General features: G+C 33.8%; 1 protein-coding gene across 27 annotated transcripts in view; it reads right to left on the bottom strand.

Annotated features, from left to right (window-relative positions):
- Window positions 1–16,094, bottom strand: part of Hr3 (nuclear hormone receptor 3 ROR-beta) — a 190,000-nt gene that overhangs the window by 22,354 nt on the left and 151,552 nt on the right. For 3 of the 27 annotated variants that reach the window (XM_072894698.1, XM_072894700.1, XM_072894705.1), the window contains exons 1-2: window positions 2,230–3,911; window positions 418–469 (exon numbers count right to left, since the gene is read on the bottom strand). The exons of 18 other annotated variants lie outside the window; for them this stretch is intronic. The gene's annotated coding sequence lies outside the window, so the exon portion shown is untranslated. Of the gene's footprint in view, window positions 1–417; window positions 1,782–2,229; window positions 3,912–16,094 lie in introns of those variants that run through there. 6 more of the 27 variants (XM_072894699.1, XM_072894702.1, XM_072894704.1 and 3 more) reach the window with 4 other exon arrangements.

The raw sequence follows: 16,094 nt of genomic DNA, 5'->3' as shown, positions 1-16,094 counted from the left end.
ATTTTAATATTCAATTGTATAATTATCTCATTAAATTGACGTAATATTATATTTATATATATGAAGTTTTTATTATATACAATCCATTTTAGATTTGATCTAATTATTTGTCTCTTAAGAATGTAACACTTTTACACTTTATAATAAGAAAATGATTTAGATCAATTAGTGAGATAATATACAATTATAAGATGAAAAGATCGAATATATTTAAGTTTTATTTTGCGAAAAATAATATTTCTATAAAGATAATATAAAGATAAATTGCGAGTCTCAAAGTCTATCGTTTTCGTTATCTGCTAAAGTTTGATTCCAATTCTTCGTTCGCTTATCAACAATGAGGATGATAATAATATCTAGACAGACAGCGGTGCTATCATTTAATTCGATTTCTAGTAGACATAATATGAATTTTACCTCTTTTTAGTTCACATCTCAAATTCACAGATTGAAGTACCTCTTCCTGAATCTGTTCGATAAATCGAAAAGAAAGTATAATCTCTTTATTAAATTTTAAGTAATTTTTTTGTAATTTTTAAAATTGGATTCTTACTATGTAAATATTTGTAATATAAAGCGCATATCCTTCACGTATTAAAAGGAGTATAAAAGCAAATTTTCCATAACACGTTGCAACGCAATTATCCTTTTAATTTCCCGAGGAATTAAATCTCGACGATTCCCGAGGTCGAAAAAAATTGTACGAAATGAGACTTGGATGGTGCGCAGAAAGACAGAGAAGACCGAATTGCAAAAGCAGTATATTTCGTAAAGCGAAAAAGGGCGGTCGGGAGAGATATGTCGAGAAAGATGATTCACACGCGTGCGTGTGCGTGCGCGGAAGCGTAGATTCGGTGCGTGCGGCCAGTCGCCCGTTTCGATATATCGCGCCTCTCCCGTCCGGCAACTCTAGCGCCACGAGCAGAGCGTCGAGGCGCTTGCACCATACATATATGCGGCCGAACATTACATAACCGAGAACGATGAACCCAGAGTACAGTCACCCGGCACGCTCGCATCTTCGACGTGCGTCATGCGGAGAGCGCAGCGTGCAACGGCGCGGCGTGTCGGACAGCGTTATACCCGGAACTCCCGAAATCGAAACGATACGTATATCGCCGATCTACCCTTGCGATTTTACTCGATGCAATTTTTAGATATTCATTAAACGGTAAACACAAAAATGGCATATGATGGGCTCTGGCTTTGCACATAACAGATATGGAATAACGTTCAAACGCTGTATCGAATTTAATATCTGCAGGAATGTAGTAAAATGGAGGATATATATTCAATTGATTTTATTCGTTGGGACATATCTATTATTTGCGAGAAGTACTTTTGATATTTCCCTTTCGAATTATACGTTGCGTTATCAACTGCTTTCTTCAACTTGTCTCGATAATCTTTTTTTAATTATGATAAAAATAGAATTCTTTTCTTAATCTTATACAAGATAATTTTTACAATTTTATACAAGGGTCTTTAGCAATGTATAATTTTTTGCTCGATTTATCTTATATTTTTCCTAAGTGTAGTGACTTTAGTATCGTTTCTTTTTCTGCATCACATTGTACGTGTGTCGTGATAATGTCAATATAATATGTATTTGCCGTAATGCTCACTATAGTACGTTATGTAATTTTTTTTAATCTGATCTAAATATACAGATTTCTATTAATATTTAATGTAATATCTAACATAATTACATTTTAAAAATATATAAATCTTAATCATATATGAATGATATACATATACATGTAATTGTTATCTATATTGTCGCTATTGTTGCTCTATTAATCTATATACTTTATTTTAATTTTCCGGACCGCAACTTGGCTACTTTTTATGTTATAAGTTTTATTAAATCAAATTTAAGATATGCAGTGTACCAAGTATATTTATAATAAATATTTTTTACAAATATATATGTAATTTGTCCGCGGAAACTATTACACTATAACTTTACGATACCGCACGAGAAAATATTTTGGAAAATAGAATTATGTATGTGTATTTAACTATATTATTTAAATAACTTCTCCAGACAAAACCGTTATGCGAGAATCACTTTTAAAAGATGTTTTAAGATCATTATATTTAACTGCGATGCACAATCATTAATTCAGACGACTAAAAGCTTGAAGATGAAATTTCTAAAAATTCTCACAGAATTTATACACATTATTTCACATAGAAGCGATAAGAAATAAAAATAATTTCACGTGCCACAGAGCGCGTAGAGTTCATCAATAATGTTGGACATAAACTTCCCATTGCAAAGTGAAATTTAATTTTTCTTCGAATCTTGTCCCACTAAAGATGAAGTCTCGTCCAAAGTACGGTCTCGCGACGCGAATAGCGCGCAATTCACGAAGTATGCGCAAGCGCGACAGAAAAGTGTAGAATCACGCATATATACGCACGCATTCGCACTCTTTGCACGCGGTGTTTTTCACCTGGAGACCTTTAGTCGCACTACTCGATTATACTTCTTCGTATACATTTCACATGACACGCGTACGCACAGTCATGCACGCACCACTTGCGCGTATTGGTGATTTTTATGCGATAAGCGGATGGAGAACACGAAGTTCACGAAAAAAACGGTGCGCACTTTCGTGAATTGATTCTCGTCGATCAGATGATCAAGTCTCTACTTGGACAAACGGAGGAGTACGATGTATTATCGTTCAATGTCTGCGTGAAGGAGAAGACGACGACGACGATGACGAGGAAATCCCGGAGAATGTCACGGAGAAACTGGTACAATGACGAATGGAAGATGAAGCAAACGAGGACGAGATCTGGGAAAGCGAGAAAAATTTGTCCATATATATATGGAACATGTTAACACGCGTCGGAACACTCGCGACAGTAATCAGATTTCTTCGGTCGATCGAATTTCGGCAGACACTCGGAGTGTGTGTGATCGTGTGCGAGCGGAGAACGAGCGTACACGCGACGTGACTGCGTCCTCTCTCTTTCTCTTTCTCACTCGTATCTTTCTCTCTTGCGAAGAGAGAACACCGACCTCCTCGCTCACGCTCACGCACACGGCCGGAAAAACTCGCGGAAAGTTCACGACTGATGGTATGAATATTTCGGGGATTTTGACGAGCCGCGACGGCAGTAACGTGTCGGACAAGGAAGGAGTGAATGAGAAAGAAAAATAAAGAGCGAGAGAGAGAGAGAGAGAGTGCGTGTACGCCCGCACCTCGCTAATAGAAGAGAGAAAGAGAAAACGTCAGTAGGGAAGACAGAGATAGAACGAGTGTGAACCGAAGGAAAGAGCGAGAGAGAGAGAGGGAGAGAGAGAGAGAGGGAGAGAGATGTTTTTCGGGGACCGGCGTTAGCGGGCTGGCATCTCACAATATGTCAGAACTCCCCGCGCCCTCCCACCCCCTTCTTCACGCGACGATGCGGAGGGTCACTGAACTACGCGTCTCCGCTGATGATGGCCGAGTGCCTCACCCTTTGCTCCCTCCACCCCTCTTTCCATCTGACACCATCTCCCTCCCTTTTGACAGCAAAACGACCCCCACCGCCCCCGCGAAGACTACCGAACATTGTCGGCGACGGCCGATCCGCGTCGAAGAGGACCGAAAGCCGCGCCGGCCGGATTACGAGCGTGCAGCGCGCGCTTTCTGATCTCGACTCGTGCGACGCGTTTGCTTTATTAGCGCGCCTTGTTAAGGTCACTGGCGTGCTACCTAAATGCATGCGCGTATCGTGTTTCCCGCATCGGAAACGTGGCTCGCGTAACTTTGGGGATTTCGTGGCGGGGAGAGAAGTGGCGAGTCTTGTTTTTTGAGAACGAGCAGTTTGCTGACGAAAAGAGATGGAAAGAGATTGTATTTTTTGCTTCTTTTTTTAGGGTGTTTTGAATTAATTTTTTTTTTTTTTTGTAATGATAAAAATTCGTGATTTCTCTGATTTATTATATTTTAATTTAATGATATGAAACTATAAATAAAGGAAGAATTCAAATTTTTGTTTATCTGTCAAAATGTTTAATGTTTGGAATTCAGCAAAATATAAGAGAGAGATAAGTACAATAAAACATTTTTGTATACGTTTAATATCGTTTAAACTGTACAAATAACTAATCATTTTACCAATTGAATGTTTAAATATTAACGTGATACAGCTCTTTAAAAAAATATTAAAACTTCGTTTAATCAGCTGATCTCTCTTATGACATCGTCTGTGTTCTCGTGTCGCGTAAGCTAGTAGCATCTCATGGATTATATCTACAGAAATTCTTCTCTCTCTCTCTCATATATTATACGCTTTTTTCCTTTTGACATCATTATCTAGTCCTTCGTCCCTTTCTACTTACATTCACACCGCGATCATCCCATCCCTTATTCGGTACTCTATCATTGCATGCAACCATTCTTCTCTACCTCTTCCCTTTCATTTTTCCTTCATTATTCGATTCTCTCTCTCTCTCTCTCTCTCTCTCTCTTTCTCTCTCTCTCTCTCCTTTCTCGAACACGCGCCGGTTTCATCCCCTCCAGCTCCCCACTGTGCGCCGTTCTTTCCACGCCATTTTACTCCTTCCTTCTCTCTTCGTTCCCTCACCGCTGTCACCCCTCTCCTACCTCATCGTTCCCCATTGTCCTCGCTCGCCTCCCTGTCCTCTCCCTTCTCGCACTCACCGCTCACTCTGAGTAATTTCCTCCACTCTCCCCCTCGCCGTGTCCCTTTCGCTCCTTCGCTCATTTATTGCATAACCGTGCACACGAGGTTGCCAACCTGCGCCGCGTAATACTCTATAAATACATTTCGCAAATAAATATTCGCGCGACGACGATATGCATGCGCGCGAGTCGGCGATTGCAAAGCGTCGTCACTTTCGTCGTCGTTGTCGTCGTTGTCGTGGTGTCGTCCGCCTTTCTTGCCATGGAATTCACATGTAAGATTGTGCGATACCGCGGATAAAGTAGATAAGCCAGCTGTTGATAACGAGACGTGCGCCAGTGGCTGATTCGTTTATTTACATTACTCGTTGTTTAGGAAACGGGCGAGATAATGATTATCATTAAGTTGCTGCTTGTTGCTCACTAATCGGAATTTAGTACCATAAATTTTTCACATATTATCGTAGATTAATTTAAACAAAGACAATCTGGATCTATTTTTGATCGTAAGTTTTTGTTATCATAAATCCTTGGTAACGTAAAAAAGATTTTACAATTTTGTGTATATGTGCAGATTATGTGTATATATATATATATATATATATATATATATATATATATATATATATATATATATATCATAGATTATTATTAATATAATTTTTTAATAGTTAATATTTTTCTATCATTTAGACAGATCTCTGTTACATATTTTTTTAAATCTTTGATATTATTAACGTAAAAAGGCTGTAAACATCACGGTAACTATGATCTATACTAAATTTAAAAAGAAAAAGAAATATAATGTTATATATTCATGAAAAGTGCACAACTGTACAGAAATTTCATCGGCGCACGAGATGCGCGCTAATTACCCAAATATTGTAATTATTACAATCAATAACTTTGGTGGTACCAAATTTACGCAAATGTTGAGTCATACAACTGACATATAACACAAGATACAAGCATTTTTCAGACTTGAGTGCGTAAGGATTCGAACGTAATGTAGATACGACCGAGTGCAAAGGGTTAACGTCGCCGCTCGTTCGCTCGCATTCACGCGACACGCAGGCTGACGTCACTTCTGACCGGTCCCGAGACGACGAACTTTAAGACAGGCGTTTCCGAGCGATATAATAAACGTCGAACGCGTAATTCGTGCCAAGTCCGCACGTAATGCTGTAACCGCGATATAGCAATACGCTCGCGCGTCATCTCGGAAAGCTCGCGAGGTTCAACGACTCTCTTTCTCGGGCTATTAATCCGTCGTACGAGCGACGCGCATTGTTTGGCGAACGATCGTAGGCGATACGCCGAGATTTCGACGACGCAGATCGCGATGACTAAACTGCTACCCTTGTTAACCCATTTCAGCGATGAAATTGAAGAGAATGTAGAAATATGAAATAACAAGCATAGAAATTTTGATCACACGAGAGAGATGCGATTTCTTTTGATTTTTCTTCGGGAAACTATAAATTTCAAATGGCTAATCAAATAGAGACAGAAAGAAAGAAAGTGTATATCATTTATGTAAATATATAATATGTTAGATTGGAATACATATATATTGTAATTCTACTTTATACTCCAACTCATAAAAAATCAATTTACAAATATTATAAATGTAATCTATAAAATTAAATGTCTGATTTCAGATGGATTAAAAACACGACAAATATTTTGATGTCATATTAAAAATAATAATTCAAAAAATTAGTTAAATCCAATAAAAATTCCTCTCTTGTGTTTTCTCTTTTTTAAATAAAATCTAAATAAAATAATGATTATAAAAATCATTATACATCAATTTGCATTTTAATATTATTTTATATATTCTTCTGGCTATTAATGAAAGACCTAGTTTGCAATATGATGATTAATAAAAATTCAACTACGGTATGATACATCAATATCAAAGTTTTATTTCGTTAAAATCAAAAAATGAAGTAATACGATCTGATATAAAATCGTTAAAAACACGAATGGAAATTTAAATAAAAATTTTTTAAACCCAACGAATTTCAATAAAAAATTAAATATCTCGGAAAGCTCTGAACGCTTATAACATTTGGATCCATCTGCTGTTAATCACCGAATACGATATGGAAATTATAAAACGATTATAACACGATAGAAAATGAATCGTTATTAATATCATTATATCATCTGATTGGAAAAAGAAGTCTTTTCTCCTAAATGGATATCAATTCTGAATATTTATCGATAACATCAATAATGATAATTAATGCAAATTTGACGCCAGGAGATAATACTATTTTTCTGTCGAGCGTTATATTAACAACATGAGTACATAATCGTCATGCTTTTTCATATCAAATTTTAAATGCATTTAATTGATAGCGTGATGGAGAAAATTAATATATTAATGACACACTAATGCATGGAATATTCTTTCTCTTATTACTATACATTTTTGTCATTACAATTAATTTATACGATGTCATCTCTTTAATTCAAGAGATCATATAACTAATTATAATTATAATAAAGTAATTGTTTTTAATTAATTTGTAAGGTATCTTATTCCTAACTTTGAATTTTTCTTAGGCGGATTAATTACAGTGAATTAAAATAAAATATCTTAACTCTATATCATTTTACTATGGGCCATATTTTATTATATTTGTTTTTCTCTTTCTCTCATTTTTATATTAATATTTTACTAATTTTTATAATATATATTATAATGGCCATTTAAATTTTTTTATTCATTGGTATGCAAGTATTGAAAATTTCTATTAATACTTTTTGTTTCTACTATAAGTTGTAATAAAAATAATGTTCAGATTATAAATCAAGTCGAGAAATATTCTTATAGAATTATCATAAGTATAAATAAATATATTTTCTCTGTCGCGCGCGTACTACGACTTACTTTCATACCGATTGCTTTGCGTTCTGACCTACATTCGGGTTGAGATTCACGCTGCACTCGCTACGACCATGCACTGGTTCCATGAATCGCACTCTAGGAATTATACTATAACGCAAGAAGTCGAGCATGGTAAATGTCTGTAAGTCTTGTAATAGCGACATTCGAGATTTAAAATTAAATCGTGAAAGCACAGATTTGTGCATACCAAAAATGGCACATCAGCTTTTGATATTAAAATTTAAGTGCTCTAGTTACGTATTCGCTCAGGATACGATAGTATTATTAATATGATGAGTTTAAATCAAATCTATAAACAAGAATAACATTACAATTTTATATTAATGATCAAAATTCTGTTTTTATATTCAGTTATAATTATATTAATATTACCGTTGTTATATTCATGTAATAGAGAAAAGCTTTCGCAAGAGACACGTTGATTCTATCAGAAATAATAAAATCCTTGTATGTAAAGCATTACAGATCTTGTTAATGGAAGTGACTTTTTTGAATTTCTTATACGTATAAATAATATCTACAAAAAAAGTTTCGAAATGTTATAACGACAAACATTAATCGTCAACAGATTATTACAATTAAATTTAGCTTTGAAATATTAATTTGATTTTGAGATTCAAGAATTAAATTGAAGCTTCTCATCAAATGACCTATATTTACGAAATATTATCATTTTGATATTCATCGTTTATAAATCTGTCAAACGAGAACTTAAAAAGTAATGTGACAGAAATAAAATTAAATGACGTCTATAAAATTATGCATATTACACATCCTTTTAATAAATGTAATAATAAATGAGTAATATACCTCCCAATTTATCTTAGTTACACGTACAAATTGACTACAACGAGGTCAGTTATAAATCTAATAATACGCGGTTTATTTTTTGAATTGAGAAAAAAAAGAAAAAGAGAGAATACTTTTGATAAACAATTTCCATATATTGAAAAAGAAAAACAAAACTATCAAGAAATTGTGGAAATATAAAAGTAAATGTTAGGCCAGGATCACTTCTCAATCCAATGATGAAGGTTACATCTATTCTTGGGGTACTTTCTAATAATTTATACAATATTCGTCAGAATTAAATTTCACAACATTCCAATAATTAATGGTTAATGTTTAATCGCTTTTGAGGATTTGTAGACTCTCTTTTTATTTCTTCAAATAATTAAATAAATTAAAAGCGACATCTTTTATATATTAACACTTTTATATTTTATAAACATTTTTTTTGGTATTAATAAAATATAGTTTTTCCATAAACCATTTCTCTTCATAATTCATAGAAAATAAAAATTCAGGCAATCGCGTCATGTTTTACGGGAACATTGCCGATAAGAGTAAAGAGAAAAATAAAGAGTTAATGTCGCCGATTGATCGGTACTGGATAACTGATCTTCAGAGAATTATGTAACTTGATTTTACGCTTTGTGAAAGACCGATAATGAACGAGCCTTACACACGAAACACAATTGCTCTCGTGCTCTTTCTATTACTCTTTTCTCTCTATTTATCTCTCTTATTCGTGCTCGGCCACGAACAAAAATGACTTGTTACAGTTTCCTTAAGAGAGCCCCCAGATGTGGTAATGCTTGCGACATCGATAGTCACAGTAGTCACGTACACACAGACCGATCGAAAGATCGCTCGCTGCCAAGATCGTCCGGCATTCGAAATGATCTTCGGATTTGGGCCGGGTAAGACGCGAATAGCTATTTCGTATAACACTGTACTGAACGCGTCTAAACATCACCGCGTTATGAATGCGTTCGGACGTATATTGCGAATCTATTTTCGTTCAACTTCCTGGAGAATACTCTGTATGCACACACACACACACACACACACACACACACACACATATAATCAATTTATCTGTTAAATATATCAACGATAAGAAAGATGTATTTAATATCCAAAACAATATATCTCAGAATATAAAATAACAGAATAAATAAAAGATAGTCTGTATAATTTTTTGGGCATTGAAACATTCTTGGAATAATGTTCTATTGATTTTCGTGTCTTTTCTTCTATTGTAAAACCGCGAAATAATAATTACTTTTGCAACAATTTATTAACATATGATAAGATTTCAAGAATCATCAATATATGAAAATATGAATGAAATTTTGCTTTATTGTGAGTATTGAAGCTTTTTGCCGCATCTCTCAATGCTCAAAACGGCTGCGTTAGATTGTGTTATACCAAGCGCGTCGTCATCTGCGGAACGTTGACCTTTACTTTTTGGCATTTCGTTCTCTCGTGTCCTAAGACTTTGATTATATCGGTCGTTGATTCGGAGCGTTTCCAGCGCGACAGAGACCTTACTTTTCACAGATCATGGGTTATGTAAATCTTTGTTTGCATAATAACTCCCTACATTCCACGTCGCGATTATAGTGTATTTATAAATTTAAAAAAAGAAATCAAAATCTTTGATACAAGATTACACACATTCTTAAATTACACTCTATTCTTAAGCAAAATAAAATAAACTTTTAATAAAAAATACATACAAAGATAATTAAAATTATCTTATAAAAGAGTGGATTTTTTAAAGTGTAAAAAATATAATGAAATAAAATTTTATACACTGTGGTAAATTACTTGTACGACACGTACACAAGTCATACACTTACAAAAAAAAAAATTCGACGTTTGTAAAAACAAATAAAGCAAAAACTAATTAAAAAAGTGAGGCAAATTACGAATTCAATAATAGTGACGTATACGGGTTCACTATACTATACTGTAATAACGCATACGTCCACGTCGGACTCATTGACAACTTTGTTCGCGGTTTTAGACGATGGTTGCTTCGACATAAGCGTAATATAGTTTCATATTATCTAGTCTCTTCGTGCAATGAGGAAGATATATTTCATAATTCCATAGACATAGGTACCTATTGTTCTTTATGTGTACTTTCTTTGCCCTATTGCGATAGCCACACTATAGTCAGGAAGTAGATATATAAAATTCAAGCCCTCCCTTCAAAGAGAACAAGATAATATAAGATTAATTCAATCGATTTCTGCAGAATATTAGATATCGCAATTTCAGAATCTAGTTTGATTGATAGCTTGACATAAAGTTCTGTGATTCTATATAAATGTTCTATGACTTAAATAAAATTATTATCTATATCTTATAATATATCTTAAATAAAATTATTTTAAGAAACAATACTGTTGATATTATTTATAAAAACATTAAGAAATCTGTAAGAAAAGAATTGTTCTTTCCGAATATTTGTATTGTCCAGAAAAGTAGCTTACTCAGAAACCTTTGTTTTCAACTTAATATCGTTTGAATATCAATTCTCATATCATGCTCAATCTTCAATTATGATAAAATAATTATCTTCATCTTTATTAAAAATTTTTTAATAAATAGATATTAATCAATTGTCAAATATCATACATAATTTATCATTCAAAAAGTCAGTTATTGTCTGTTTTCAAATAATAGTTCTTTTAAGTTAATTCAGAATTATGAGTAAAAAAAATATGATAAAAATCATGTTACGTAAGTTTAGGTTTCGTTATTTGGCGAATTCAATGAAGAATGATTCTTTTATATGAAAAAATAGATACAAATCATTTGAGATGTGATGTTTCTCACGTTAATGACAAGGTTTTATTGTACACAATCATACACGTGTTTTGTGTCATTCCATTGTATTCTTCATCATCATGCGATCGACGAATAGAGACGGTACGAATCATGCAACGAGTCATTGGTGGGTATCGAGCCGTAACAATTCAATGTCGATGAAATCTCACTTGGATTGCAGATCAGAACAATGACACGCGCCTTCGAAATCACGAATTCATTTTAAATTCGCAAAGAAAAGGAGAATATTAGATAATCTTTTCTACATAAACGACAGAATTTTAATTCATGTTTAATTATGTTAATACAAGCATCAAGTAGGTAAAAAAAAGTATCTGTAGAATATCAGGGAGGAGTATTATAGATGATGAAAGGGAAAACCGATACCGAAATCGATATCTAACAATTGCCGGATATAAGTGTGGAAAAGAGGGTAGGCAAGTAAGAGAACGGAAAAGAAAGAGAGAGAGAGAAAGAGAGCAAGATGCACAGGTCGCGTCAACGGACGTAGAGGCGAACGATGTCCAGTTCTTTCCCCCCTCCCTCCCCCCTCACGTCTAACCGATACCCTCACCCCCGCGTGCGAAAAGTCAACGTTTTTCCGGCGGTCAATACGAGGAGAGAACCGAGCAGGCGACCGGGTGTCGGAAGGTTAGTAACTTGGTCAACGGTGAACGACCGGGAGTCTGCATCACGCCTGCGCCGTTACGCCGCTGACCCAGATGCGCGCAACGTGATTGCCGCTCGGCCGTTCCCGTCGATCCTCGGCGGCCCCCCTCAGGGGGCCCCGCGCGGCCGCCCCGCGGCTGACCCACATCGCCGCCGTTACTACTGCTGGCCGTCAGCCGTCACTACTCGCCGCGTGGACGGCGATGCGCGCGCGTTCGTTCTTTTGCGCTTCTCTCGTTGCGCGATCTTTTCCTTCGTTTTAAGTTTTATTTTATATGTACTTTTTATATATATATATATATATATATCCCATTCGCGAAACGGAACACGTCACTTTAGAGTCTAGGAAAGAAAAAATATTAATATTTATGATGGACGTTAACTTTTACACAATGTATACCGTATGCAAATTATTTGTCATATAATATAACGTGATACACTTTATCAAATAATCTATTCGGCTGTTGTTGAAATTACAACGGATATTGATTATGTATCGTTCGAATTATTTCGCATTCTGATTTTGTAGCATAGAAATATATGTATGTACCTATATAAAATTTTGTTTATATTATCTATATATATATTTTTTTTTGCTATACGATTATTAAAACATTTAATATTAAGCTGATTTTATAGATATGTTCATTCGACAAATATTTAAATTCCGAATTTATATGGCATTTTTGTGACAAATGTTATTGTCATATTATAATATCATTAGCGTGCTTTAGATATTTTATTTATTATTCTTGATATATACTTGTTATTATTTTTTGATATATACTTATATATGACAAATATTTGTTGACTGTATCGATTGCAGTCGCATTTCTTTTTTTCCAAAGGCTGTTTTTTCTTTAAGAATAAATATAGAAAGAGAGATACAATCATTTAATTTCAAGTAGATTTATCCTCTTCACAATTAAAAATAAAGTTCAAAAAATTGTCTAACAAATATACTCTTATTTCATATATACATATAATAGCATAGTTGGAATTGTTAAAGTTCTTCAAAATTTTCATTAGTGATAGATGATATCACTCTTTTGTAATTTTAATTAAAGTCGGAGAACAAAATACCTACTTTGAAAGAAGTATAATGAGTCTCTATATATTAATATTTTAACATACTAACTGTATAATGCGCATTAAGTTATGAAATAATCCTGCAGATTTTCTCGTCGTTTCACGGATTTCGCGCCCCTTTTCGCGTTCTGCACCACAGAATTCTTCAAGGTCTATCGTCTGTGAGACTCCACGGAAAACTTTGCGTTCTCCAACTTCGATCGGATCGCCAAACGCGACGTGAAAAGCCTTTTTGCGCTCCACCCTTTTGCAACGATTTCTTTTATGTGTGTCAAGGACTCGAACGTAATCTTCTTACATGTCGCTGCATCTTCAGGTTTGTGCAAGCGAGAAGAGAATTTTTTATTGTTTTGATTTACTGTGCAGTTTTATTTCGTTGAGTAAAATCGAACATTGCGTCAACTTAATAAGCCTTCGAAAAGTGAAGAATACATACAAGGTATCTCAGGGAAACTGTGTAATGATAATAAAATGGCATTCTTTATAAAAATTTTGAATAATCTTATTCAATGAATTTTTTCTTTCAAAATTTTAATTAAATTCTTTTCACAATTTCAGTATCTCTATTAAATATTTTAAATAAAAATAATAATGTAAAATACCTTAGTATAAAATAAACCTTTAATTAATGATTTGTTTCGTATTAAATTTATCTTCAATTAAAAATAACTTCATATTTTTTATAGCTTTAATTATTATCTTATTCTAAATGTGACAAAATACCTTAAAATATCTTTTAAGATATAGGTTTATTGGAATATCCTATATACGAAATATCAAAAGAGCGTTCACTGATTGCAAGCTTTTTGTTTTGTCTTTTTATGCGACCCTGAAGTCGCTTTCATTTGCGATAACACGAGCGATTGACGCGCGAGATGTACGCGGTGAAATTTAGAAAGCACGCCCGCATCGACGTGCTTACGACCCACGTGCACTTAATGTTGGACACAATCAGGATATTTGAATACATATTACATGTACATGAGCACGCAGGTGAATTATGCCATCAAAGAGCCGTCTGTTCTATTGTCATTCGTAAATCAGATTACAGTGAAGTAAATTAGTACTCACGAACAATTTAGCCTCGTTACGAAAAGATCAAATTAACAAAAATTGCGCTCTTTCTCTTTATCTGCTCTCAAAAAAGGTGAATATTTTTCATTACATAAAATTGAGAAAAATTTATTTTTAGGATAGCTCCCGTTGTTTTCACGTGATCAACGCTTCTTAATAAATTCATGATCTAGATTGAAATAAAAAAAAAAAAAAGAAAACTTTTTTCTGATAAAATATAACCAACTTTTGCAACAATATTTTTTTGAAAAACATTAGTCATGGTGTAAAAAATGTTGAAGATATATTAGACACATAATATAAATTTAATGTACAATAATAAAAAACAATATTAAAAAAAAATATATTAATTTAAATTTTATATTATCATTTATACTACAAACAGTACCCAATTATTTATATAACTGTTATTTTCATTATTAAGTTTAAATTCATGGAAACAAAATCAATTTAATATTGTATTACCTATTAATTTTTATTATATTAACAAAAAATAAAGGAAATATTTACAGAATTTATGATAGAATTATTATAGAATAATGAAAATATTTTTTCTAACTTTATTTTATCCTCTATTATGCATAAAATGGGCTGTGATAATAAAGAAACCAACTTGCAAAATATAAACAAATATAAGTTAAAATAATTAAAAAGATTGGAAATTACAACTTGATGCAATGAAATATTGAGATATAATTGAGATGTATTCTACAAAATATGTTACAAAATCTGCGATTGAATCATTCCACTTAATCAAGAAAGAAAGAGAGAGAGAACAAATGGAATAACAAGACCGATAGATCCTAAATCTGCTCGGCATCTGGTAGAAAAAGACGTAGTCGTTGCTCGAGCGAGGATTGCGTAACGCGAGAAGCGCGTTTCGCGTTTCCGTCCCCTCGGAGAATACGTTTTCTTCCTTTTACACCGTGCCGGATTATAACTTCGTACTCTCCACTCGTGTCGCAACGTAACGGCCGCCTCATCGTCGCAGCCTCGAGCAAAACGCGACTTTGGGTTCTGCGAAGAACGCGTGTTCACAGAACAGTCCTTAGGCGATTTCGCATTCGCATCGTGATTCTGTGTGCAATAACGAAGTACGAGCGTCGTCGGCTATGTCAGTAATAGTTGGCAGCGAGTGCCATGTACGTATGTACATGTATTGTGTGTGTGGCATACGTATGGGATTTTATTAAACATGCAATATTCCAGTATTTTTAATTAACCGTCTCAGGCTCACGAGAAAAGATTAAATGATCTAGAAATGAAATTTATAGATAAAAGAGTGCGAGAGAGAGAGAGAGAGAGAGAGAGAAAGAGAAGGAAAAGATTACTGATTTTGTAAATATGATTTTAATATACTGTTTTGTTAAATTTTAGATTTGATAAAAATTAATTTGTACGAAAGAATTGTATGATTTTCATATATTTTAATATAAAATTTATTTTTTATCCTCCGATATGTTTTTTATATAAATTTTGCAGTATAAATAATTAAATCATGTGCCTTACAAGATCTCTATAAATTCTTCAATCAAACTGTAGGTTCTGTTTATATTTTTTAGATGCGTCGTTTTTTAATTGCCATAAAGAACTAAAAATAAAAAATATTAGAGTAATCTGATAAATCAGATTTAATTGGAATCGCTAATGGATTGTCACAAAACAAAGATTCATAGTGTGCAAATATCGGTAAAATGCGCGATTGAATATTGCGTGGTGGCAATGCAACGCTTCGCCTACGTCGTTTCTCATGTACCTACATACCTGCATCCACCCACGCGTCACTTGCGAACTCTCACGTTCTACGTCAGCCGCATCGCCCATCGAGAATTCGGCATACTTCCGGAATGAACGTTCCTTCGGACTCTTTTCTATTATTATCTATTAATAACTTCGCATATTAAATATCTACAACATATTTCTCCGTATTATATGCTATATTTCTTGCGCAATTTCTTACTAAGCGATCAAAAGTTTTTCAGAGATGTTGGAGATGTAAAAAAAAATAGACTCTTCATTAAAATTGCGACGCGCTAAATCAAATTTTGGAAAGTTACATAAGTAATAATAAT

This window comes from Anoplolepis gracilipes, chromosome 6, assembly GCF_047496725.1.
Source record: "Anoplolepis gracilipes chromosome 6, ASM4749672v1, whole genome shotgun sequence".
NCBI lineage: Eukaryota > Metazoa > Arthropoda > Insecta > Hymenoptera > Formicidae > Anoplolepis > Anoplolepis gracilipes.
The sequence above is the reverse complement of the archived record's forward strand: the minus strand, read 5'-3'. Positions and strand labels throughout refer to the sequence as shown.